The sequence below is a fragment of the Mustela nigripes genome, chromosome 1 (assembly GCF_022355385.1).
Source record: "Mustela nigripes isolate SB6536 chromosome 1, MUSNIG.SB6536, whole genome shotgun sequence".
Classification (NCBI taxonomy): Eukaryota; Metazoa; Chordata; class Mammalia; order Carnivora; family Mustelidae; genus Mustela; species Mustela nigripes.
Genome location: NC_081557.1, coordinates 196,661,863 through 196,687,893, shown reverse-complemented (window position 1 = coordinate 196,687,893; position 26,031 = coordinate 196,661,863). Strand labels below are relative to the sequence as shown.

Here is a 26,031-nt window from a genome sequence, read left to right as displayed (position 1 = left end):
CCCAGTAGTTCATTTTTGCTCTTGCTTCACTTGTCTTTGGCAATGTTCCTAGGAAGAGGTTGCTGTGGCTAAGGTCTACTTATTTTTCTTAAGGAGGAGTTTAGTTTACTTAGATGAAGTTTTGTACTCCATCTGCCCATTTATGTTCCTTTGATTGACTTGGGAAAACAATGGCCCAAGATTGTTCTGCCTGATAAATATTGAGAAAGCCCCTCATGACAGATTACAACATGGAACCTGGAACTATACAGAAAAATAGATCCTGGGAAATATAGTTCTCTTGACTTTGAAGAAGCTATGGATGATGTCGAGTTGACAAGAAGCTATCTATCCATGTATCTCACTCTACGGAAGAAAATGCAATTAATTGACTAAGAAAATTAAGGAGACTTTAAGCCAGCCATTCAAGGGACTAAAGCTTAATGTAAAGAAACATTTATGTATTAGCACATCTGAAATTGGATAACAGTGAAGTATTAATCGAAGCCTAGTTGATGCTAAAATGACACAGAAGGGTAATGGTTAGTTTGGAATAAAAAGTAGAGGAAAAAGAGAACAAAGGATTTTCAGGATGTCTCCAGCAATGTTAAGTGAAGAAGGTACCCTGATTTTAAGGTCTGTTTGGCAATCACTAATAATGCATTCAACACATTTATCAATCATTCACTTTGGGTACTAAGGACATTATTTAAAACAAAACAGGAATGGCCTATCTCCTCACAGTGTTTATAGCAGACCTTCACTCTCTATTTGAAATATAAGTCTAACCTTAAATGTGAGCCACATATGTAATTTTAAATTTTCAAGCAGTCATAATATAAAAATTAAAAAAATGAAATTAATTTTAATAATTTTACTTAACTCAATATATCCAAAATATGTATTATAATTTCAACATTTAATCATTGTAAAAATTGTTAACAATACATTTTACATTCTATTTCTGTTTTGATACCATCTTCAAATGCTATCATGTATTTTACTCCTACAGCACATCTCAAATTGGATTTGCCATTTTGGAAGTGGTTGGTGGCTGCCGTATTGACCAGCACAAATCTTCTAGACAGCTGGAAGTTTAGCCCGAGTAATAATTCAGGAGTCCATTGTGAGAAAGTCCCGTACTTGCAATCTGGGCCAATACCAGTATGTGGTGATCCATCAAGATAATGCTACCTGTTAAGCTGACTTGAACTTCCTTTATGACATATAATAATCAAGGAATTCACATGAACCGTGACTTCTTAATTCCAAAAACTATGCGATAATGTCACTGATAATTTGGGTCTGTAAATAAAATTAATTTACAGTATCGACTCCATGCCACCATTGCCTCTGCAAACATACACTCTTCTTTAACATATATTGGCATACCAAACTTTTGGGCCTTTCTCCTTTTCATTAAGACAAACTGGGTGGGAGACTGACTTTAACTTAGTCTTTCTTTATGGGAAGCTGGATTTGGGGTTCAGAAAATGATGTATTTTTTTAAATATTTATTTGTTTGAAAGAGAAAGAGTACATGCATGAGAGAACACAAGCAGGGGATATAACAGAGGGAGAGGGGTAGGCTCCTGGCTGAGCAGGGAGCCCAATGTGGGGCTTGATCCGAGGACCCCAGGATCGTGATCTAAGCCAAAGGCAGACCCTTAATCAACTGAACCACCCAGGGACAAGAAATGCAGCATTTCTACACCTTAAATTATTAAGGGGAGGGAAAAAGCAATTACTGAGAAGTTTAAATTGTATGTTTAAAACCCCGTGAAATATTATAGCATATGTTTTATATGAAATTTTATATGAAAGTTCTACCTTCTACAGAAAAAAAGTAATAAATATACCATAAGTTTGGTTATAATGAAACAATTAGAGATTTTAAAACAGCTAAATCTATATTTATAAAATTGATTTCTAAAAATTGCTTTAAATCTCAAAATACGCAAAATATCTGTGCATTATCTCCTTTAATTCTCTAATTTTTGTGATAATTGAGGATAGGGTGCTTATCAAAATCTGTGAAATACTGGTGTTATTGTTCTAACATCATCAGCTAAATATGCCACAATTCATAATAATCTGAAAGCTATTTTTGAAAAATGTCTATCATGTCAAACACAGAGGAAAATGTGGTGAATACATAAAAAAAAGAAGGTAAACCTAAATGTAATTCATTTTATTTTACGTATCTAGTTGTCTGTCTACATATTTACCTACCTTTTATCTATTTACTAATTCCTTCCCTACCCCCAACTCTTGCTCTTACTCTTTTGTTAGAAGTTTAAAACCCTGGGAAATTTCAACTAGTGTAACTTATGCACATATACTGGTGTATGTCAGTCTTTCAAATCTTAAAGTTCCTATAGTAAACTGGAAAAATTGTGCTTAAATTTCTCTGTGGGTGTATATTTATAAGATTTCAAGGTTAAAGCTACCTGACTCTTATATTTCTTTAGTAATGCTCACGATTTTGGATAGAAACTCCATCTGTTTTAGTATGTCAAGGACATAGAAAAATACAAGTGTTTATAAATTAAAGAAAGAAATGAAAGCCAGAAGACTGGGGAATTGTAGAAAGATTAATAATATCATTGGAAATCCAATTTGCCTGAAGAGAAAATCATATTTTCTGGGAGAAATATTAATACCAGAGATGTCTAAGTGGGTTATTTAAAGATTAGATTCAAAGGACGGAGGAGTAAGAACAAAAACAAGGTCAAACAAATAAGGACTAATATTGTAGAAACGAGATCTTACTGAGGATTGATTACCACTTATTTAAATACTTTTGGTGGTAAAATATAAAATTTAAAAGTATTTGTGAAGATCATTAAGTATATTTTGTTCAAATTAGGCCAGAGATATTAAGATACCCTATGGTGCCAGATAATGGACAAGTATTAGGATAGAAAAGGATGTGAACTTCATGTACAGGTTCTCAAACCCTGTCTATACAGGAACGAAAACAGTGGAGTTCATTTCTACAGAAAAGATTAATGGATACAACCATTTACCACTTCATGTGATTTCACTCCTTTTAAAATGTTAATATATTTTCAGGAAAATTTCTACAGATTCTGGGTGAAATCTATCTCAATGTTTCCATATATTATAAATATATGAATATGGTATCAACAGTCAGTTAATGACACTTGGCAGCAATTTTTGGGTCCTGAACAGATTATGTTTTTCTTTTTGCGGTTTCTAAATTGTTAAAGAGACTCCATCTCTCCCAAATACTTTTTTAGGGACTTTGTTCAGGATCAGCTTATTTTAAATGCAGGGTGGAATCTCATTTTATAAGTATTAGGGTGATCTTTCATGTTTCTAATCAGTTTCATTGAAGAATACCAAGACAATTCATGAGACCTTATTTAAAAATTATCCATAATTTCCTCAACTTTCAAATCTGCTCAAAAAGAGAATGGCAAAGATACTTTACCATAGCTAAGCAGCATGCAGGGCTGCTTTCTCTACCTTATCTTAGTTCATGTGGGATTCTTTCCCAGGAAAGTATTTGATTTTCAGTTATACCCATGCAGCTTCTATCCATATTTTAAGGCCAATATCAAAAACTTTGCTAATTGCTTCAGATTTAATTAGAGTGAGCTTCCACTCAGTAGTGTTGAGGAAGATTTTTCTTAGTTCATTCTTTTTATTTGTTTTTTTTTTTTTTTAAAGAAACTCTATTTGTGGCTTAGTATATTTGTACTTTTTGTCTCTTTACCTAGATTTTAAGCTCCTTGTAACCAAGAACTAATTTTTTACATTGTATTTTCCTGTAGAGCTTCTAGTAGCTAGAGTCAATTGACTAGATATCAGGTTTTTAATTAATATTTGTTAATAAATTCAGACATTGTTTCAACTAGTGTATATGGAGGATAATGAACTGGATGTGAATAATTTTGTTAGTATAGAGAAAATGAGGAAGTAAAATAACATTCAAATAAAAAGTAACAATTTTTAGTATAGTTGGTGTACAATGTTGCATTTCAGATATACAACAAAATGATTAACCAACTCTATACTCACTCAATCTCTATACTTAATCTACAACACCATTAAAATACAATTGGCTATATTCCTCCCTATGCTCTACCTTTTATTTCAATGACTTATTCATTCCACAACCAGAAGCCTGTATCTCCCACTCTCCTTGCCTCATTTTGCCCACCCCAGCCCCTCTTCCCTTTGGTAACCATAAATTTGGTCTCTGTATTTTTACATATGATTCTGGTTTTTGTTTGTTTATTCATTTGTTTTCTACATTCCACATATAAGTGAAATCATATGGTATCTCTTCTTCTCCGCCTGACTTATTTAAATTAGTATAACGACCTCTAAGTCCATCCATGTTGTTGCAAATAGCAAGATCTCATTCTTTTTCATGACTAATAGTCCATTGTGTGTGTATATGTGTGTGCCATATCTTCTTTAGCTACTTATCTATCGATGGACATTTGGGTTCTTTCCATATCTTGATTATTCTAAAAGTGCAATAAATATAGAGGTGCATATCTCTGTTAGAATTAGTGCTTTTGTTTTCTTTGGGTAAATACCCAGTAGTGAAATTATTGGATCATATGGTAGTTGTATTTTTAATTTTTTGAGGAATCTCTATACTGTTTTCCACAATGACTGTACCAATTTATGTTCCTACTAACATAAATTTATGTTCCTTTCTCTCCACATTCTTGCCAATGTTTGTTGTATCTTGTCTCTTTGATTTTAGCTGTTTTAAAAGGTATAAGGTTATATATGTGGTTTTGATTTGCAAAAAATAAAAATAAAAACACAATTTTATGAGGACTTTGATGTAATTAAGAGTTACCAAATGAATTTCAGATTGTTTCTAGGTCTGAAGCCTGGAAGAATAGTGATATTGCTAACTTAAATGATTTGGAATAGAAATTATTTTCTTTATTTTTGTCTTTTGAGTTTTTGGTGTATCAGACAGGTCAGAATTAATTTTAGGTTTAGTAATTATCAACAAGGAGGAATATTTACTCACAGCAGGATATGGAGTAAAATAAGGGACAAAATCTATTGGAGAGCATTATGGACCCTACTTATGGTATGAAACCTTGTTCTAAACTCCTTGTTTGAGATCTCAATCTTTTATTAAAATACATTGTAAAGTTATCTCTTGAGAATCAACAATAACATCATGGGAATAGGAAGGAATGGGATATTGTGGCAATCATTTATATTACAAATATCAAGTTTAATTATAAATACTAGATATAAGACACCACCCTCACAACACAGTATTATTAAAATTAATATTTATTATCTTCCATTCTGCTAAGACTTTATTTCATTCTCACAGTGTAATCAAGTAGGTATTGTTATTTTCTTCATGTTTATAGATGAGACTAGGAATCAGGCAACTAGAGAAGTGGACAAAGGTCTTACAAAAAGCAAGGGATATGTTTTTTATTTGAAATTTGACTAAACCATTTTTATAAATTTTAATGTCTATAAAATACTGGTATGCCACAGTTTACAACTATTATCAGTTTTGTCCTCATTTTAACTGATTTTTGCTTTGTATTCTAAATTGTGACTGCTGATTATTTCCTGCAACCAAAAAATGATAAGTTAAATAAGTATAGATGTTCCACCTCTCCCTCCCTCTCTCTATCTTTCCATGTCCCTTTTCTTCTCTCTATATCTCTCTTTCATATTTCATAGAAGGTTAGGAAATTTGATAAAAGTGTTATAACTTTTAAAGTTCAGTGCAAATGTCTCTTTGGAAATACCTAAACAACATAAATGTATAATCTGATTATTTACCTTAACAACTCCATTGAATAAAAAATGTTGTGTCTGTTATATGTGGTCCTGTGACATGGTCCTTCTTCACTAGGAAGTAAAGATGTAAGAAGTAAATGAATACTATTTTAATATCTATCTCTAGATAGAGAAAAGTCTATACATACAGTGTAATTTAGCCAATCTGTCAGAGATGTTAGTGATGTAGAAATCTTATCAAGTGGTTTTGTTGTTGTTGTTGTTGTTTACTCTTTTTGTTTGTTTGTTATGCTCTAGTCTCAACAAATGAAGTTGGAGAAATATTACCTTTAGACGATACAACTGGTTAATCCACTTCTCCCCTATTGTAGTTTGTGCTAGTATTTATCTACTTGAAAGATTATAGTTTCTAAGGGTTAAGAGTCCAGATTCTGAAGACACACCGATTGGGTTGGAATTCTAGCTGCATCATTTACTTAGATGACCTTAGGAAAATTGCTTAGTTTCTATTGCTTTAGTGTCCTCTCTTTTAAAATAGAATGATTTATAATACTACTTACGGGATGCCTGGGTGGCTCAGTTGGTTATAATACTACTTACACTGCAAGTTGTTATATGGATTAAATGAGCTACTATATTTATTATTTGTAGTGTCTGGCATGTACTAAGTTTTAAATAATCATAGGAGCATTTGGTCATTAATATTGAATGTAATTAAAACAGAAAATATTGCTAGAGTAAAGGTCATGAACAGCAGCTGTCAATAAGACAGCCCTTTGTCCCAGTCCTGGTAAACCTCCTACGGACTGAGATGCTTTCTTATTACTACACCAGAATGTTCTGTTTGCTTCCTGCCGGCATGCATGCCCAAGTGATAGATATCCTCTGCTTTGCAAGTCACACAAAGCCATGTAACCTTCCTCATAAACCAGATTCCTAAGGAGGAGGGGAGATTCATCTTCATATATGTTAAAGAGACTAAGCAAAATGAAATTTAGGCCTTGAAGATGAGCCTCTATTTTTCTCAGGATTTTAGCTACAGAAGGAAATGGTAATCCATATACAAGTGTTATTGTCTGATACCACGGAATTTTATTTTAGTGAGATGTGAGTGTTGAAAGAGTAGATCATCTTTAAGTGTGAGAATCAGCATCCATATCGCATCCTGTGAGCTGTATGCAGGAATATGGTATTTATTTGTCTTTCCCATCCTAAAGCACTTAATAGGATTAAAAATAGTGTATGTTGAATTGAATTAGCCTTTGTATACTGTATATAATATTAAGCAGAATGACAAAATGCTATGCATATCTATAGAAACACTTAATAGAAACAATTTCAGACGAGGGACACCTGAAATAATCACAGGAAAGAAAAATCTTTCTTAAATACATTAAAAAAAAACAATTAGGCATAAAAATACTTTTCTTCTTGAATCTTTTGGGCTTTCTTGCATTCTTCTTATTTCTTTTATAATATATGAGGATGAGGCAAGACCATGGGTGAAGAATTTGTCTGAGTTCACTGGAGAGCTGCAGTTCTGTCTATACACTGTTGAAGTGCGTGTTTTAGAAAAGTTGATGGGATGCAAGGATGGCAGTGAGTGAAAAAGTGATGTGCAGAGACCTCTAGAGACTGGAAAGCTTAACTACACTTAATACTCTGCTGATATGGTTCAATGCTATACAGTAATTGAATTACTCGGGGAGCTATAACACAGCTATAAAGAGAACAAGGTACAATTCTATTCCTAGTGATGTGGTTAAAATCATTGTTCTCAAAAGCCTTATGCTTTTGGCTATTTTACCCTTAATGAGTTAATTAAGGTAAAATATGCTTTACATTTGCTCTACTGCAAAAACAATGATTAAACAACAGATGTTCAGACCAAAAAAATATAAATTATCAATGTGTGCAGAATATTTATTTTTAGAAAAACAAAGTAAGCATTTACCTGCTGCCATGACATAGGATATTCTATTTACCTTACCATTTATTTGTTTTGAAAAAAAAAAGTTGTTTTTGTTTTTGTTTTTGTTTTTTTCTTTTCTGGTGTATTGGACTCCACCTTTTGATACCTTTGACTGTGCCTGGAAAACGTACTCAAATGCCTATTAGTAGTCCTATAAGAATTTGTCAAATGAAAATGCCAGTTTACAATATTGTAAACACATTTTACAATCAGTTGTATACTCTTATTAAATGCTTTACCTCTGTACAGTAAGTTTGAATGGTGACTATTTCCAGATGCAAAGAAACAAATCAACTAAACAAATAGAGCTTCTCCATCATTCATTCCCATTCTCCCTCCTCTCTCCAGCACAGAAATCACAATGCCAGTGCCATGCTTTGGGGATAATGGAGTGCTGTTTGCAGTAGAATTATACATTTTTTGATGTATATATTATACACATTTTGGATCATACATCTTTTGAAGACAACTTCTTATTTTCTACTAGGTTTCTTGAAACTTAGAGCACCTGATCAGGGGATATAGGTATTTTCCATCATCAGAATGGGTTCTATTAGCTCCATCAAGTTTTGGAATTACAAGAATAATACATTGTAAAGTGGGAAATCTACATGAAAGATTGAGTATAAGCAAGACCAGAAGGCTCAGGCAAACTGCATGCAGAGGAAGACCAGACCCTATATGTAATCTATCACTTTTCCTCAGTTTATATTTACCTATGGTCAAAGGAGAAGTATATCAGGAGGAAAATGGCCCATCTTATTTTACAGATGGGCCAGTTGAAATGTGGAAGCAAGGTAGCAATAATCAGCCATGGCACTGCAGTCTCATTCAGGGGTGGTTTTGAAAGACAGAGGCAATGGAACTCTTTCAATGGGTACAACTTTAGGCTGTACACCCAGTCATTCATTTAGTGTGGAAAAAGAAGTGTTATTTTTTTTTTTTAATTTTTTTTACTTAACAGAAGGACAGAGACAGCACAAGTAGGCAGAGGGAGAAGGAGAAGCAGAATCTCCACTGAGCAAGGAACCTAATGCAGGGCTGGATCCCAGAACTTTGGAATCATGACCTGAGGTGAAGGCAGACACTTAACAACAGAGCCACCCAGGTGCCTAAATAAAAAAAAAAAAAAAAAAAAAAAAAAAAAAAGTGCTTTAAGGTTGAGATATATATTGACTCATTCTTAGTGACAACCAACCTGTCAGAGGTCTGGAAGAAGAATTAGATGAGGGACAAAGTTGTTTAAGGTAGAGTCATGTAAATGGACATATGGGGGTAGATAAAAAATGAGAAGATGTTTGTATATTATAGTCTCATCAGAGATCACCCATGGGAGAGGCACTGAACTACCAAACAAACAAAATGACTTCAATGGAGCCAATCAGCTTTTGTGATCAGTGATCCCAGGACTGACACGATAGACACATTTTTAAAAAGTGGTCACAATGACAGATAGGGAGCTGATGCTCAAACTGAACAACAGATCTTCACTTAACAAGGCTGTTCTAGTAACTGCCACTCTAAATGTTCAACCAGCCAGCAGCAGAGAGTAATACTAAAATCCTACAATGGCATCATTCTTTGAGGAGATCAACATATCACTTTATGAGAGCTTGATATTTGGTGTTCCTCCCAACCTAGAAGACCAGAAATTTATTGTGATAAGAATAGATACAAATTCCAGGTATGACCTTGTCTTTTCTGTACCTGTTTCTCAACTATCACCAGTATCTGAAGGGTCCTGATGTATATGATTCATTGGAAGGGAATCCCTCATACAACTGAGTTTATATAAAGGAGACACTGAATGGTGAAGAATACAATGAGTTAGGCCGTAACAATGGAATTCCTTGCCTCATCATATACCATGCCAGTCCAAAGTTACCACTTTGATAGAGATTGGGATAGCATGCTAAAGTCACAGTTGAATTGTCACCTCTGAAATGATACTTTAAAAGGACAGAGACTTATTCTCCAGGATGAGTATACCTTCTCACAAAGACTTTCATGTGGCTCTTAGCCCCAATAGGAAGATTACATAAACTTACATATTAAGTACCAAAAACAGTATAACTAGTCCTAATAACTCCCTTGAGAAATTATCTTACTGTCTTCACAGTATTAAAGGTCCTGATTTCCAAAGGAGAAACATTTATACCCAGAACACAAAAAAAGTCTACTGAGCTATGGCTACTGCCAGGACACAGGCTCATTTTTGTCCATGATCCATCAGGCACCAAGAAGAACGACCATTTTCACAGTTGTAGTTGATTGTGATAATCAGGCAATGAAGGGGTGCTAAAAAACAATGGAATCAGGGAGAAGTATGTTTGTACCTGACAATAAACTTCTGTACTGCTTAATATCCCTTCTCTAATTTTGATAGTAAATGTGCAACTGGCATGAAGATGGCAGGGTAGCCGGAGTCCCAGACCCCTTAGGAATGAAGATCTGGTTCAGACCATCAGCTAAGCCAGCAGAGGTGCTGGTGGAAAGTAAAGGGATGATAGAGTAGGGAGAAAATGAGTATCATCTTGACCCTGAAATGAGCTGCCATCATGTGGAATGTAGTTCAACTCCCTTACTTTCCTTGTCTTCAGTTTTCTTCAAGAAGAGAAACTCAATAGAACTTCACAGAACTGCTTCCTGGGGTGCCTGGGTGACTCAGAGGGTTAAGCCTCTGCCTTCGGCTCAGGTCATGATCCCAGGGTGCTGGGATCGAGCCCCGCATCAGGCTCTCTGCTCAGCGGGGAGCCTGCTTCCTCCTCTCTCTCTGCCTGCCTCTCTGCCTACTTGTGATCTCTCTGTACAATACTTAAGTAAAATAAAAAAAAAGAAGAAGAACTGCTTCCTGATTATATATGTAAAATTGGATCTGAATGGGATAGGATCATGGAGCACACACAGATACACTACCCAAGATCCCCCTTTGAGAAAGGGCTTGTTGCCATTTAGTGTGGAAAAAGAAGTGTTGGCAGCAGATAGCCTTCAGCTCTAGTCTCTCCAGGAATTACTGCAGTTGTAGTAGTCATGATCTGAGGTGGTAGCCCAGATTGTTGAGTGGTCCAGGTGGAAGGATGTAGTTAGACTAGCTCAACAGGGACAACTCTCAGATGCTATTTCAACTTTCTGACTTCTCCCTTGCCCCCATGGTATTGGCCGAAGCTGTCAGGTCTGAATAGAACTTGAATTCCTTGTCTATATTTGGCTTCTTCTCCTTCCCTCCAAGGGCCTCCTTAATAAATATTCTAAAGATTCAATTCTTTCAGAATCTGTTTCACATTATACAAAACCTGCAACAAATCCTATTCTTGATCCATACACTTTGTCTCATATATTTTGAGGTTACATTATTTGACCTATACAATTTCATGAATAGTATATATTAATGGGTTTTGTAAATTTCATCATTATTAAAGATTATTTATTTATTTATTTATTTGAGAGAGAGAGGTATCACAAGTAGGTAGAGCAGCAGGCATAGGGTGGCGGGGAGGGGGGCAACCTCTCTGCTGAGCAGAAAGCCTAATACAGGGCTCGATCCCAGAACCCTGACACCATGACCTCTGAAGGCAGAGGCTTAACCCATTGAGCCCAATTTTATCATTATTAAATGATCATCTTTATTCTCTGTTGTGTTTTTATCTTAAATTGCACTTTGCCTAAGATTAATTTTGCTACCTATGCTTCATTCTTGTTTATGCCTGTTTATCCTTTTCTTTCTAAATATACATCTCCATTCCTTTCCTTTCCTAAATATACATCTCCATTCCTTATTTTGTAGACAGAACATATTTAAATCTTTTAAAAATCCAATTTAATAAAGCTATTTTAATAGAGGCGCTGAAATTTTCTGTTTACAGTTGTAATTTTTATGCTTGGTATTATTGACTTTATCATTGTGTTTCTCTTATTTGTTCCCTTTTATCTTGTATTTATTCTTTTTCTTTTCTCTCTTGCTATGTGATTTATGTTTAGTTTTTGTTCATATTCTCCAGTGATTTTAGAGGCATATGCCACTCTTATACTTGGCAGCAGTTAACATAAAGTTTAAAGTAGGCACCTCTGCTTTTCAAAGCCTTGCAGACAATATGTGGGGGAAATAACTTCATAACCAAAAGAGCATAAACATTCTATCTCTGGTGCATTTTAATTTACACTTGATCCTAAGAAACTCATTATAGGAAATGAGTTTTTAACAGTTCTTTCTTAGCAACATAAGGCAATGAGCAATTTAGATACACAAGAACATTTTACATTTTTGGATCCAAATTTTGTGATTTTAGAATTTTTTGTTTACATTTTAAAAATGACTAACACTAAACTAACTCAAACGTAGTTTGATGTTGAAAGACATTTAGCTCAGTTTGTGAGTATTTATGCAGAATCCCTCTTGAAACCAAAATAATTTTACTGAAATCAACCATAGTTTAGTTAACAACACATTTAGAAAATACTGTGTATGTTTTCCCAGCAAACAAACCATTCAGAACCCACAAATTTGATGTTTCTGCTAACCTTTTCATCAAAAGCTGTTTCAAAGAAGATGTGAGAAGATTAGCAAATGATTAGTTTAAACTTTCTATTTTAGTGTAATCAAATAGTTCACATTTCTAGATTGCATTTTTTTTAATAGACCAGTATTATTTTCTTACTCAGCCCAGCTGTTTTTGACAGACAGAATAGTGCAATTTGGGAAGAAGTGGCAAGGGAAGTTTATAATCTAACTACAGAGATGGAAAATTACCTCAGTACCAAATATGCAGGCAATCTACAAAATAAAATGAAATGCCACAATTCCCAGCAATGACAAAAAAGAGCTAGATATGGGGAGGAGTTGAGTGTTTGCTTTGACTGTATCATGCAGTACATTCTAACCTATTTTTGTATTAAGAAATTTGAAGTTCTCAGGTATATTATAGATATAACATATATTCCTGGCATTATCAACTAAAAACTTGTGTTTACCTATCCATAATTCTAGTCAATATCATTTCATTTTTTATGTATTGCTTTGAACAATATGACATTTGATGTGCTCTAGTCTAAGTCATTAATAACAAAAAAAAGTTAGACATGAAAATAATAGATGCAAAGCTGTCATCAGTTATTTCTTTACATTTTACAGTGTTTTATTAAAATATATTTGATTATATGGTTTTTAAATTTATTTTCATGTAGAAGTCATGCATCAAGTCACACATAGAATTTTATTAAAAACTATTTTTCTAGTCCATCAATAAGTAGAAATAATTGTTAGTAATAATGCTCACTTTAATTATTGACAACTCTATCCAAATCTCATCTCCTGCCAAAATTTTTTTCAAAAGTTAGATATGGATTTCTATATTTATATATAAATAAATCTATAATTTTTCATTATTTTATTGTGATAAAATACATTCACATAAAATTTATGATCTTACCATTATAAGTGCATGTTACATTCACATTCTTCTGCGGCTGTCACCACTGTCCATCTCCAGAACCATTTTATCTTATAAACCTGATGCTATATCCATTAAACAACTCCCATTCTCCCCTTTCCCCAGCTGATGGTGACCACAGTCTACTTTCTATCTCTATGATTTTGAGATTTTTGTAAGTACATCATATCAGTATTTAGATCAAACTGTATTTGTCTTTTTGTAACTGACTTCTTTAACTTAATTAGCATAATGTTGTCAAGGTCTGCCCATATTGCATTTGAATGTGCATGCACAAATATCTCCTTTGAGATCCAACTTTCAATTCCTTGGGGTATATAACCATAAGTGGAACTGCTGGATCATATAATAGTTCTATTTTTAATTTTGTGAGGAACTACCACACTGTTTTCTTACAGAGGTTTTGACATTTTGCATTCTCACTAACAGTGCACAATGATTCCAATTTTCTTCACATCCAATTTCTCCACATCATAACAAACAGATTTTATTCTGGTTATGTTGAAAATACTGTCCAATACTCAATGAATGCCCTTGACTCCCCTGTCAAAAATCATTCGACCATATATGCCAGGAATTATTTCTGGGCTTTCTGTTCTATTCCATTAATCTAGATGTCTATCTTTAGGATAGTGCATTGTTTTGATTATTGTAACTTTGTGCTTATTGGCAATTTGGATATCATCTTTAAAGAAATGTCTATGCAAGTCTTTGGCCTGTTTTTGAATTAGGTTATTTTATTTATAGATATTTATTTATATTTTTGCTGTGGAGTTTTAGGGATTCTCTATCCTGAATATTAATCCATTATCATATATGTGATTTGCAAATATTTTCTCCCATTCCCTTGTTGCCATTCCATGCTGTTGATAGTGTCCATTAATGCACAAACATTTTTAGTTGTTATGAAGCCCAGTTTGTCTATCTTTCCTTTTGTTGCCATTGCCTTTGATGTCATATCTAAGAAATTATTGCCAAATACAATGTTATGAGTATTTACCTTATGTTTCTTCTAAGATTTTTGTAATATTAGGTCCTACCTTTAGGTCATGGACTAATTTTGAGTTAATTACTGTATATGGTGTTAGGTAAGGGTCCAACTTCATTCTTTTCCATGTGATTGTCCAGGTTTCCCAGAATCATTTATTGAAAAGACTTTCCTATCCTCAGTGAAAGGTCTTGGCATCCTTATAAAAAATCGTTTGAGCATATATGTGAGAGTTTATTTCTGGGACCCCTATTCTATCCCATGGGTCTATATGTCTATCTTTATGATAGTACTACATTGTTTTGATTACTGTAGCTTTGCAACAAATTTTGAAATCAGAAAGTGTGAATCTTCTAGCTTTGTTCTTTTTTAGGATTGTCCTAGCAATTCAAGGTCTCTTGAGATTCCCTATGAAATATAGGATGGGTTTTTCTATCTCTGCAAAAGATATCATCACAATTTTGATAGGGATTGTAGTCTATGGATAGCTTTGGGTAATACTGATATTTTAATACTAAGTTGTACAATGCATAAGCAACTTTTTTTCATTTATTTATGTCTTTAATTTCTTTCAGAATGTATTTTAGTTTTAATTATACAGCTTTTACCTTCTTAGTTAATTCCTATTTTATCATTTTTTTGTTAAGTGTTCAGTGATTCATTAGTTGTGTGTAACACCCTCGACTCATCACAACATGTGCCCTCCGTAATACCCATCAACAGGCTTTTAAAAAAATAATACTATTGTAAATGGAATTGTTTACTCTTTTTTTTTTTTGAGATTTTTATTTATTTATTTGACAGACAGAGATCACAAGTAGGTAGAGAGGCAGGCAGAGAGAGAGAGGAGGAAGCAGGCTCCCTGCTGAGCAGAGAGCCTGATGCAGGCCTCCATCCCAGGACCCTGAGATCATGACCTGAGCCTAAGGCAGAGGCTTTAACCCACTGAGCTACCCAGGCGCCCCTGGAATTGGTTTCTTAAATTCACTTTCAGATTGTTCATTGTTAGTGAATAGCAATACAACTGATTTTTGTGCACTGACTTTGCATCATGCTACTTTACTGAATTTTTAGTTCTAAATTCTGTGTGTGTGTGTGTGTGTGTGTGTGTGCATGCATGTTCATGTGTAAATTTTAGGATTTTGTATGTATAAGATATCATCCACAAACAGATAATTTTACTATTTCCTTTTTAATATGGACAACATTATTTCTTATCTTAGACTAATGGCTTTGGCTAGAATTTTCAGCACTATGAATAGTGGTAAAATCTAACATCTGTTCCTTTTTCCTGATCTTAGGGGAAATGTTTTCAATTGCTTAGCATTGTATCATGTTTGCTGTGGGTTTTTTATATTGACTTTTATTATGTTGAGGTAGTATCTTCTTATTCTTAGTTTGTTGAGTGTTTTCATTGTGAAAACATATTGAATTTTTATCTGCTCTTTGGCATCTGTTGAGATGATCACTTTTTGTCTTCATTCTGTTAATATAGTATAGTTAATTGATCAATTGTTCTATAATGAAGCATCCTTATCTTTCAGGAATAAATCCCACTTTGTCCTGGTATAACTCCTTTTAATAATCCACTAAATTTGGTTTGCTAATAATTTGTGAAGGATTTTCAATTCAGTCTTTAAAAGGGATACTGTCTGTGTTTTTCTTTTCTGTCTATATTTTTCTTTCCTTATACTGTTTTTGTCTGGCTTTGATACCAAGCTTACAGTGATCTCATAGAATGAGTCAAGAAGTTTTCTTTCCTTTTCAGTTATTTGGAAAAGTTTGGGAGGGGTTGGCGTTAGGTTTTTTGTTTTTGTTTTTTTTAAATGGTAGAATTCAGTGAAGCCATTAGATCCAGGAATTTTAATTACTGATTTAATTACCTAACTAACTCTAGGTCTATTCAGATTTTTTATTTCTTCATGGTTTATCCTCTATAAGTTTTTGTTACTAGCAATTTGTCCATTTAATCTAGGTTATTCACTTTGTTGGTGTGCAGTTGCTCACTATACTCTCTTATGATCTTTTTAATTTCTGAATAATTGTTATTAATAGCCCCATTTTAATCCACATAGTAAAGACTTGTGTATTTTGTGGATCTTTTCAAAGACCAAATTTTGGTTTCATTGATTTTCTCAAAATTTTTTAATATTCTCCATTTTATTTTTCTCTTCTCTAATCTTTATTATAACCTTCTTTTTGCTAGCTTTGGGTTTGGCTTGGATCTTCTTTTTCTTCCTTAGACTATAAAGATAGATTATTTAAGAGCTTTCTTGTTTTTTAATGAAAATGTTTATAGCTATAAGTATCCCCATTTGCACTGTTTTTGCCTCTCCCATAAGTTGTGGTACGTTGTGTTTTTCATTTTCATTTTGTTTTATTTTTGTAATTTCCCTTGTAATCTATTCTTTGATCCATTGATTACTTAAAAGCATGTTATTTATTTTCCACAAATTTTGAATTTTTCAGTTTTTCTTCTGTTATTCATTTCTAACTTCCTCCTGTTGTGGTCGGACACTTTACTTTGTATGACATCTTTAAAAAAAAAATTAGTTGATACTCAATTTGTGACCTAACACATGATCTGTCCTGGAAAGTATCCCAAATATACTTGAAAAGAATGTGTATTGTGTTGTTGAGTGCTCTGTAAATGCCATTTAGATCTAATTGTTTTTTCTGTTGTTGAAGTCCTTTACATCCTTATCTTCTATCTGATTGTTCTTTCCAATATTAAGAACGGGGTCATTAAGTCTCCAGCTGTTATTATAGAATTGTCTATTTCTCTCTTTAATCTGTCAATTTCCCCACCATATATCTTAATATTATGTTATTAGGTGTGCTGATGTTTATAATTGTTATGCATTCTTGTTGTGTTGGAAATTTATTAATGTGTAAGTATCATTTTGTCTCTTGTACTTTTTTAAAATTTCAAGTCTATTTTGCTCTCTCCTAGTTACCATTTACATAGAATATATTTTCCCATCCTTGTGCTTTCAATGTATCGAGTCTTTATATTTAAAGTAAGTGTTCTGTAGAGAGCATATAGTTAGATCATGTTTTTTTAATTCATTCTTTCAGTTTCTATCTTTTGATTGGAGAGTTAAATACACTTATATTTGAAGGGATTACTCTTAAGGGGGACTTGCTTATGTCATTCTGCTATTTGTTCCTATATTCCCCTATAGGATTGTGTCCCATGTTTCTCACATGACTGCCTTCTTTTGTGTTTAGCTAATTTTTTGTAGTGAAAGACTTAAATTCCTTTCTAATTTCCTTTTATGTATATTCTATATCTATTTTCCTTGTGGTTTTCATGTGTATTATGTTTAACATCCTACAGTTACAGCAATTTAACTTGAATTGCTACAAGTTTAACTTCAATAATATGCAAAGACTCTGCTCTTTACAGCTCTATCTCCATTTTTTTCAATTGCTGATATAACAAATTAGATCTTTATATATGTTTTATGGTGTGCCCAATAACATACAAATAATTTTTAATACATTTATAACTTAAATTATGTAGAAAGCAAAATGTGGGAGAAAGTTACCATACTAGCTTTTGGACTAGCCACTGTTCTTTCAAAGTGTTAGTCTCTTAAATCATGTGAAACATAAAAAGTATAGTTACACACCAGTATTACAACAATGCTATCTCTTTAGATTGCTCAAATATTTACCTTTATTGATATCTTTATTTTCCACCCTGTCTAGTGTCCTTTCATTTTGACCTACAATCCCTTTAGTACTTCTTGTATGGCAATCCAGTGACATCAAATCCCCTCAGCTTTTGAAGGACAGTTTTGCTGGACTAGATTCTTAGTTGACAATTTTTTTTTTCTTTTAACATTTGAACATATCAACCCACTGCCTTCTCTCCTCCAGAGTTTCTGAAATCTGTTCTTATATGTGACAGGCTGTTTCTCTTGTTCCTTTCAAGATTCTCTGTCTTTGGCTTTCAAATATATTTCGTATGGGTCTCTTTGGCTCATTATACTTGTTCGTTCAGCTTCTGGGCTGTTAATATACATGTCTTTCAACAAATTTAGAAAGGTTGGCTACTAATTCTTCAAGCATTTCTTCTACTTGCTCACCCTCTCTTCTCTGGGACTCCCACAATGTGTATATTTTCCATTTGTTTTGTTGATTATTGTATGTGCTATCCTGAATATTATTAGCCTAAGGTATAAACTTCAGTTCTTCTCAGGTCCTTTATCATCCTACATCTTTTCCTAGGCATTCATGGTCACTTTTGAATTTTTGTCATACATAAGATTGCTTTTGAGTGTCCTCGTTTTTGTGTTTTTTTTTTTTTTTTTTAAGATTTTATTTATTGGAAGGGAGAAAGAGAGAGAGTAAGAGTGCAAGAGCAGGGGGAGGGAGAAAGAGACTCCCTGCTGAGCAGGGATTCCCAATGTGAGGCTGGATCTCAGGACACTGGGATTATGACTGAGCCAAAGGTAGACTTTTAACTGACTGAGTCACCCAGGCGCCTGTTGAGTGGCCTATTTTTAATGTTTGTTTCCCAAAGTGGGACTTTTAAATATCTTAGAAATCATGTCACCCAGAGGGAGAGGGTTTGTAGCAATGAGAGGAAGCACAACAATAGCTGCTGCCTCTTTGTGTGTATCTCTGTAATCAGAAAGAACAGTCTGTATTCAGAGCACAGATCTCCTGTATTTGGAGGGGAGGGTCTTTTTGGTCCACACTGGTTCCCACAAATTGTGTGCAAGCTGCTTTTGAGATGCATGCACTGCTGTCTGCCATATGGTTAGTGGACGGGAAGGATGTGTAGCTGCTACTGTGCTCTAAACTGAAATGGATTAAAATTAACTATAGTTTACTCTCTGAGCATTCCTCTGGAATTTGCAAGGTTCTAATAGATTCTAGAGTTCCAAAACATTTACATCAGACAGATACCACCAATGCAATTCTTAATTAGGTGGAAAAGCGTATTCCTGGTGTTTCCTACTTTGCAATTTTCCCAGAATCCTTTGGTATGTATAATTTCGTATAAAAAAATACAGAGTGTGTAATTAATATTATTAAGTTAAGCTTTTAGTAGGTGTAGTAGTCTAATAAATCAGCAAGAAAAACATATCAACTTATTCTATGAAGACAGTAAATAGAGAATGTCTTAGGATATTGAGTATATGTAGTGAAAAAAATGATTCATTCTTGACAGGAGAATAAGAATGAAAACAAGATAAAAGGATGCTTTTGGGGCCTTACGATTTTTAATAAGGTTTTACCTTATAAAATGTTCTTCAGACTTTATTCTTTTTCTTCTTTGCACTTGTCAATAAGTGACACGTTAACTTATTTGTTTATTTTATAGTGCTTGTCTCTCCAACTAGAACAAGAGTTCTGCAAAGGCAGGAGTTTTCTCTCATTCACTCGCATCTCTATTAGGTTCCAAGAAGATATTTTAAGTGCTCAACAGGTAAACTTACTCAGTTCCGTGTGTTTAAATATTTATGTATAAAATGTAATCTCTTAAACATTCTGATACAGAGTTAGTATTTTATTGTCAGTGGGAGAGAACCAAAATTTATGTATCATTTTTTGTACCCTAAATTTTTTCCTTTTTTACATTTTTATTATTATAACATGTTTACTGAATATATTTGGCTTAAGTTTATGAAAAAAGAAACACTGTTTCTAAGCTAGGTTTAAATAAGGGAAAGGATGTACCAGTAAATAAAACAGGTGACACAAGTAGAGAACTTACCCTTGACTTTTCTCTTCACATAAAGACTGAAATATTTTAACAGTCAGTTTGTCATTCAGAATGGGAGCTTATCATAATTTGATAAATGTCACATTCTCAGAGGTTATAGTAAGGATTTTTAGTAGCTTGAAAATTAATCATTAACTTAAACTATATTAAAGATTAAGAAAATTCAGTATTTAATTCCACTTATAGAAGGGATTAGTTTTTCAGATCTCTCAAATCATTCAGAATTGAAATCATGTTTATTTCCTCATTAGATACCACATTCTATAATTTCTTCTTTAGAAAAATAAAAAATTATTAGTGTTATGTGCAAAGTCATATTAATAGAAGCATTCTTTTCCAAGTATACTGTGATAATTAATATTATTATCTAGCTTACTGGGATAGATTTTACTTTGGTGAATGTCATTGAAAGATGCACATACTGAAAAAATATATTTAACATAATTACTCAATCTTAAACCAAAATGGGGACATGCACTAAAAACGTCCTTTGAAAAGAAATATGCTAAAGAATTGTGTAAGACTTACTCATATCTGGTTATTATACTAGTTTTCACGTAATTGTAAATGAATCACTATTTTATTTCATTCTCCCCTGCTGAAGCACTATTTAATGTTTTGCAGTCAAAGAAATACATAAGAGTGGAGGAATAAAGAGACACAGTACTTTTAGATTTTACATTACCCCTTACTGAGTAACATCTTATTTGAACAAGTTTTTATATCTCTTCATTTGTGGGAAAATTAGCTCATGCATGTATTAGTGATAGAAAGAAAGTTGTCATACTGAGAACAAATAATTTTGTGTGAGACTCACAAAAAACATAGTTTATTTAATGAGCAATTTAAAGATCATGTGAGTTTGATAATTTTGGAGACTTAAAAGAAAATGTAGTATATATCATTTGAAATATTTATTTGATTATTTGAATAAGTAGAAAAGCCTTTATGTTGACTTTACAGTACAAAATTACATCTGCTATAAGTCAGGCTGCTTTAGAAAAATAACTAGTGCAAATGGTAAAAATGATTTGGAGGTTCACAAAATAAAAAGATAATGGTTCAACTTAAATTTTTTTTTTTTTTTTTACTTTGTAATGGTGCCAAAATGATACACATTCAATAGAAACTATACTTAAATTTTTGAATTGTGATCTTTTTTGTGGACTAATGATATATTCTATGATACTTTCTTTTTTTTTTTCAAAGATTTTATTCATTTATTTGACAGACAGAGATCACAAGTAGGCAGAGAGAAAGGCAGAGAGAGAGGAGGAAGCAGGGTCCCTGGGGAGCAGAGAGCCCGATGCGGGGCTCAATCCCAGGACCCTGGGATCATGACCTCAGCCGAAGGCAGAGGCTTTAACCCACTGAACCACCCAGGTTCCCCAGCATGATACTTTCTCATGACACTGGGTAGTGGCAATGAGCCACATCCCCCAGCCAGTCACACAATCATGAAGGTAAGCAGCCAGTGTAATAACACTTACAACCATCCTGTACCCATTCTGTTTCTCACTTTCAGAAAACTATTTAATGAATTATATGAGATAGTCAACATAATTAATAAAATAAGCTTTGTGTTAGATTATTTTGTCCAACTGTCCAACTAGTTCAGTTATGGTGTTCAGTAGGTTAGGTGTATTAAATGCATTTTTGACTTAGGATGATTTTACTTACTATGTTTATGGCTTATTAGGATACAGCTCTAATGTGAGTCAAGGAAGATCTGCATACATTTGTATTTTTGGTATTTCATAGACTCTTGAAACCGAAAGACACATTAAAGGTTACCAAATTCAAAATCCTAATTTTTCAAATAAGAATCAAAAAAGTTTATATTAATACTAGAAAATGTTCTCACTGATGGAAGCCATATCTGTAATGACTTAAATTCACATAACATTTTTTGGTAAATTTCTGTAGTTTAGTCAATTACCCACTAATTTGTGTGTTTTTCTGCTATATATATTTTTTTGTTTTATCAGAGTTCACACCTTGTTCTTGTTTTTAAGCCTCATGTTGTCTGCAGTATGGACATTTTCCTCTTCAGTACCCAAGCAACTCGTATTTGTCATTGAAGGAACATAACTTATGTGTCACTCATTCCCTAACATAGGTAATAATGGCTTCCCGCTCTGGGCTACCATAGCACTATGCTTAAAACCCTAGAATAGTGCATGTGAGACTATGGACTCTGAAAAACAATCTGAGGGTTTTGAAGGGGCGGGGGGTGGAAGGTCGGGGTACCAGGTGGTGGGTATTATAGAGGGCACGGATTGCATGGAGCACTGGGTGTGGTGTAAAAATAACGAATACTGTTATGCTGAAAATAAAAAAATAAATAAAAAAAAAAGAATAGTGCATGCTACTTTTTTTTTAAGGAATGAACAAAATTTGATCTTTTTTGTTTTAGATAATACTTAAATTTTAAGAAAGCTAAAATTTTAAAATTTAAAACATGTAGGCTAGATTTATGTATACATTATATTTATGTAATGATTCTAATTTTACCTTTCTAAGAGCAGTTGCCCAGGAGGAAAGAAAGGTAACCTGTAGTAGTCTTTGGGGCTTGTACCATCTTCTCAGGGCAGGTGCCTCATATCAAACCAAAGAATAAAAGTGAAGAAGCAAGGTCCCTTTCCCTCCCCCTCTCCACTGCTCCCTCTTGTTTTTATTTGAAGCATTTCTAAACAAAACAAACAAACCAACAAACAAACGAAAAACCAAATGCAAAATTAGGTTTAGAATAAAAAGCTAGGTGACTACCCCAATTCAGAACTGTGTTTCATTAGAGGAGACTTGGCACAGGCAGGGCATGAATTGCCCCTCATCTACAGGGACAAAGTGACAGAAGTCTAAGCCACGCATAAAAGTCATTTGCAATCTCTGAACAAAGACATAGCTAGGATAAACTGCAAAATGAGTGGATTTGGCCAGACTGGCTATCACGTGGCTTCCAGTCAGGAAGACTAGCTTCTAAGCTCAGCTGGGAAGACTCACCCTCTCTGCTAAGGCAGGTGCAAAATAGAAAGTCCATCATGCTCTGGCACTAAACTTCTGTTACAAAAAAGAACTATACTGAGAGTAAAGTAGATCAATAAAGTTAAAATGTTTACCATACTTGTGAGGTAAAGTAATAGTCAATAGTTTAGAATTTATGTATGCTATAAAACAGTGTGGCCAGCTATAGTCCTAAACAAATAAACCAAATACAGTCCTGTAAGGATATTAAATTTGGGAGTACACCCAGTGAATTACTAAATCCTGAAAGCCCATAATCTGCCTGTCCATTATATAGTTTTTTCCAGGTCACCAGGGTTTTTCCAGGGTGTTTCTTGTTTCATAGAGGCTCTGAAAAACTTCTTCTTCTTCTTTTTTTTAAGGTATTAAGAATTTATAAGCCCAAAATTTTAAACCCTAATGTTATAGGCAAATCTTCATTTTTATAAAATATAAAACTCTACTTCTTCCACTTCTAATAGCTCATTAAGGGAAGCCACTACTAGATCATGTCCCTGCAGCGTTTCCAGGTAGTCCTTGGGAATGTCATACAGGAGTGATGAGCTTCAAGCCTTGCACTTCTGGTATTCCACTTATTCTAGGAATTGGGATGATTCGTAATTTGATACCAGAATGATTATCCTCTTCTGCCTTGGTTATTTGGGGGAGGGGGTATTGCTGTAATGCGTTCTCTTTCTTTTAAAGACAAGACATTTCAAATTCCTTCTTACTAGCATGCTCTTCTATGGATGTTATATGCATTTCGGCAACTACAAAGGCATAGGTCACTCCCTCTGTGATTCTGTTTGGGTCTGGCAAATATTAACAACTTCTGACTTGTATCGGTGTTGCCCCATTTCTAACAGCATCTTCTTACAGCCCAATAATATCAAAAGTGCCTTTACTTGCCAACCACTTTGCTTTGCAGATTCAGAATTTAGCAGATTTTTTCAGCCTCAGGAACACCAGACAATATGGTAAATATTTAATTAGAAAGTACACCCCCTTCAATGATCTGCAGACATTGTTAGAGTGTTATTAATTTTATAGTACAGTTCAAGTTGTACTTTCTTTCTTTTTTTTTTAAATTTTTTATTTTTTATAAACATGTATTTTTATCCCCAGGGGTACAGGTCTGTGAATCAGCACTCAAGTTGTACTTTCTTTTCTTCGTCTTTTTCCATACTCTTCCAGAATGAAATATTAATTCCCTCTATTATTTTTCTTTTTAAGATCCATAGAAGACTCGGGCGCCTGGGTGGCTCAGTGCTTTAAGCCGCTGCCTTTGGCTCAGGTCATGATCTCAGGGTCCTGGGATCGAGTCCCGCATCCGGCTCTCTGCTCAGCAGGGAGTCTGCTTCCTCCTCTCTCTCTCTCTGCCTGCCTCTCTGCCTACTTGTGATCTCTCTCTGTCAAATAAATAAATAAAATCTTAAAAAAAAAATCCATAGAAGACTGTTTTTAGATTTTTTGCCTTAGATTTCTGCCATTCTTCTAGTTTTTTTTCCCCTCAATCCTCTGCTTTCATCTTCTTGATATTTGGATTAGTTTGGGTCTCATTTGGGACTCTTCTTGCATTTACAGGTTGGTCACCATATTGAGTTTTGGGAGCTGTCTTATTGAGAAACTGGTTCCAGGGAAGAATATTTTTTTCAATTTGGAGTCCAAATTCTGTGCTTTGCGATGATAGCTGTTGATGCATTTATTCCCATTAGTGCTGTTTTCTGTTATGTTAGGGGTGTTTGGAATGACTGAATTAAAATTGCCAACTGTCAAATTAAGATTTTGGCTTAAGGCTTTTGATATTTTGCAGTACATGTGATGTCTGAGATCTAAAACAGTTTTAGTGGATTTCTGGTCTTGCTTAATGTTTGGATGTCTGTTACTAGAGCCTCCCTGAAGCACACTGGGGCATGTCCAAGATTTGGTTTGCCTTCTTTGTTCAGTAACAGTGTGTGACTGTACCTTAATTTCATTTTGTCTTTTTTATTTATCCTTATTGACCTTTATATCCTTTATGTCCTTGACTACTTGTTTCTTTGATGTCTGAGTCCTACTAAGGGTCTGAACGTAATAAGAGGGAAACTGGGGAGTTTTTCTCCTGGTCTTACAAGATTTGGTCCTCTCGAGAGTTGCTGTGACTTTACTGATGGAATCTTAATTTGTGTTTATTTAACAAACTATCTATTACTTCTTTCAGAACAGCACTATTCCCTGAACTTTTTCCCAAGGCTTGTTTAGGAGCCAAATTGCTTTTGGTTTGATTATAGGAGTTAGTCTTTGGTTTACCTATTATCCATCATTCAGCAATTTGTCTTCCTTTCAGAGTCTGAGAAAGTTTGGGGCAAGTTTCTTTGTGTTTATCTCTTTTAGAAAGCTATCTAAGGATTCATTTCAGCAAGGTTATTATCCACAGGGTCAGCACATGTAACATTTCCTTGATCTGCTACCTGCTGTCTTGAAGTTTTCAATTCTTGTATATTTGGTGATGCCACAGCTTTTCTAAACAGTTCTCCAGTAATGAATGAACCAGCTTTATGCTTTTCTTGACTATTGCTGGAAGGCTTACAGTTTAAGTTAGAAGACGTACATCCTGAAGTCAGCCTTTGGCCTAGAAGTTCGGGTGGCTCCAACTTTGGCTTCTGGATCCTGTGATATTGGCAGGTCTGGGCTGGAATTTAATGCCAGTGGGTCTTACATCTTTGATAGGCAAAGCAGCATGATTTGTAACATCCTTTTTGAGTATAATAATAGATTTAGAAAAAAGAATATTCAAACAATTACTCTTAGCTTTTTAATAGGCTTGGTGTTGTGGCACTTCAGTTTTCCCTTGGCTGCTAGGTACTCCTGGAGCTTTCTATGCTACTCTTTAGCAGCTGTGGATGGCCCCAGTGGCACCATAACTCTTATGTGACAGTTTTTCTTCCATTTTTTTAAAAATTAATTGTTTAGAGTATCTTTCATGGAACCATCTAAAGGATCTTCCTGAAAAACACTTAATCCTTAGTTTAAGGGCCAAGTTCAATGATAGAACAGAATCAAAAGTTGCTAATTTTAATGGGAAGAATAAGTTTAAAAGGGACACCTGAATTGATGAACCTTAATAAAAACCTGTGTCTGGTGTCCGGAAGTC

The 26,031-nt window shown here is 34.0% G+C and overlaps 1 pseudogene; it reads right to left on the bottom strand.

Annotated features, from left to right (window-relative positions):
* Positions 1-23,444: 23,444 nt before the first annotated feature.
* LOC132029133 (cytoskeleton-associated protein 2-like) lies at positions 23,445-25,799 on the bottom strand (annotated as a pseudogene).
* Positions 25,800-26,031: the final 232 nt, after the last annotated feature.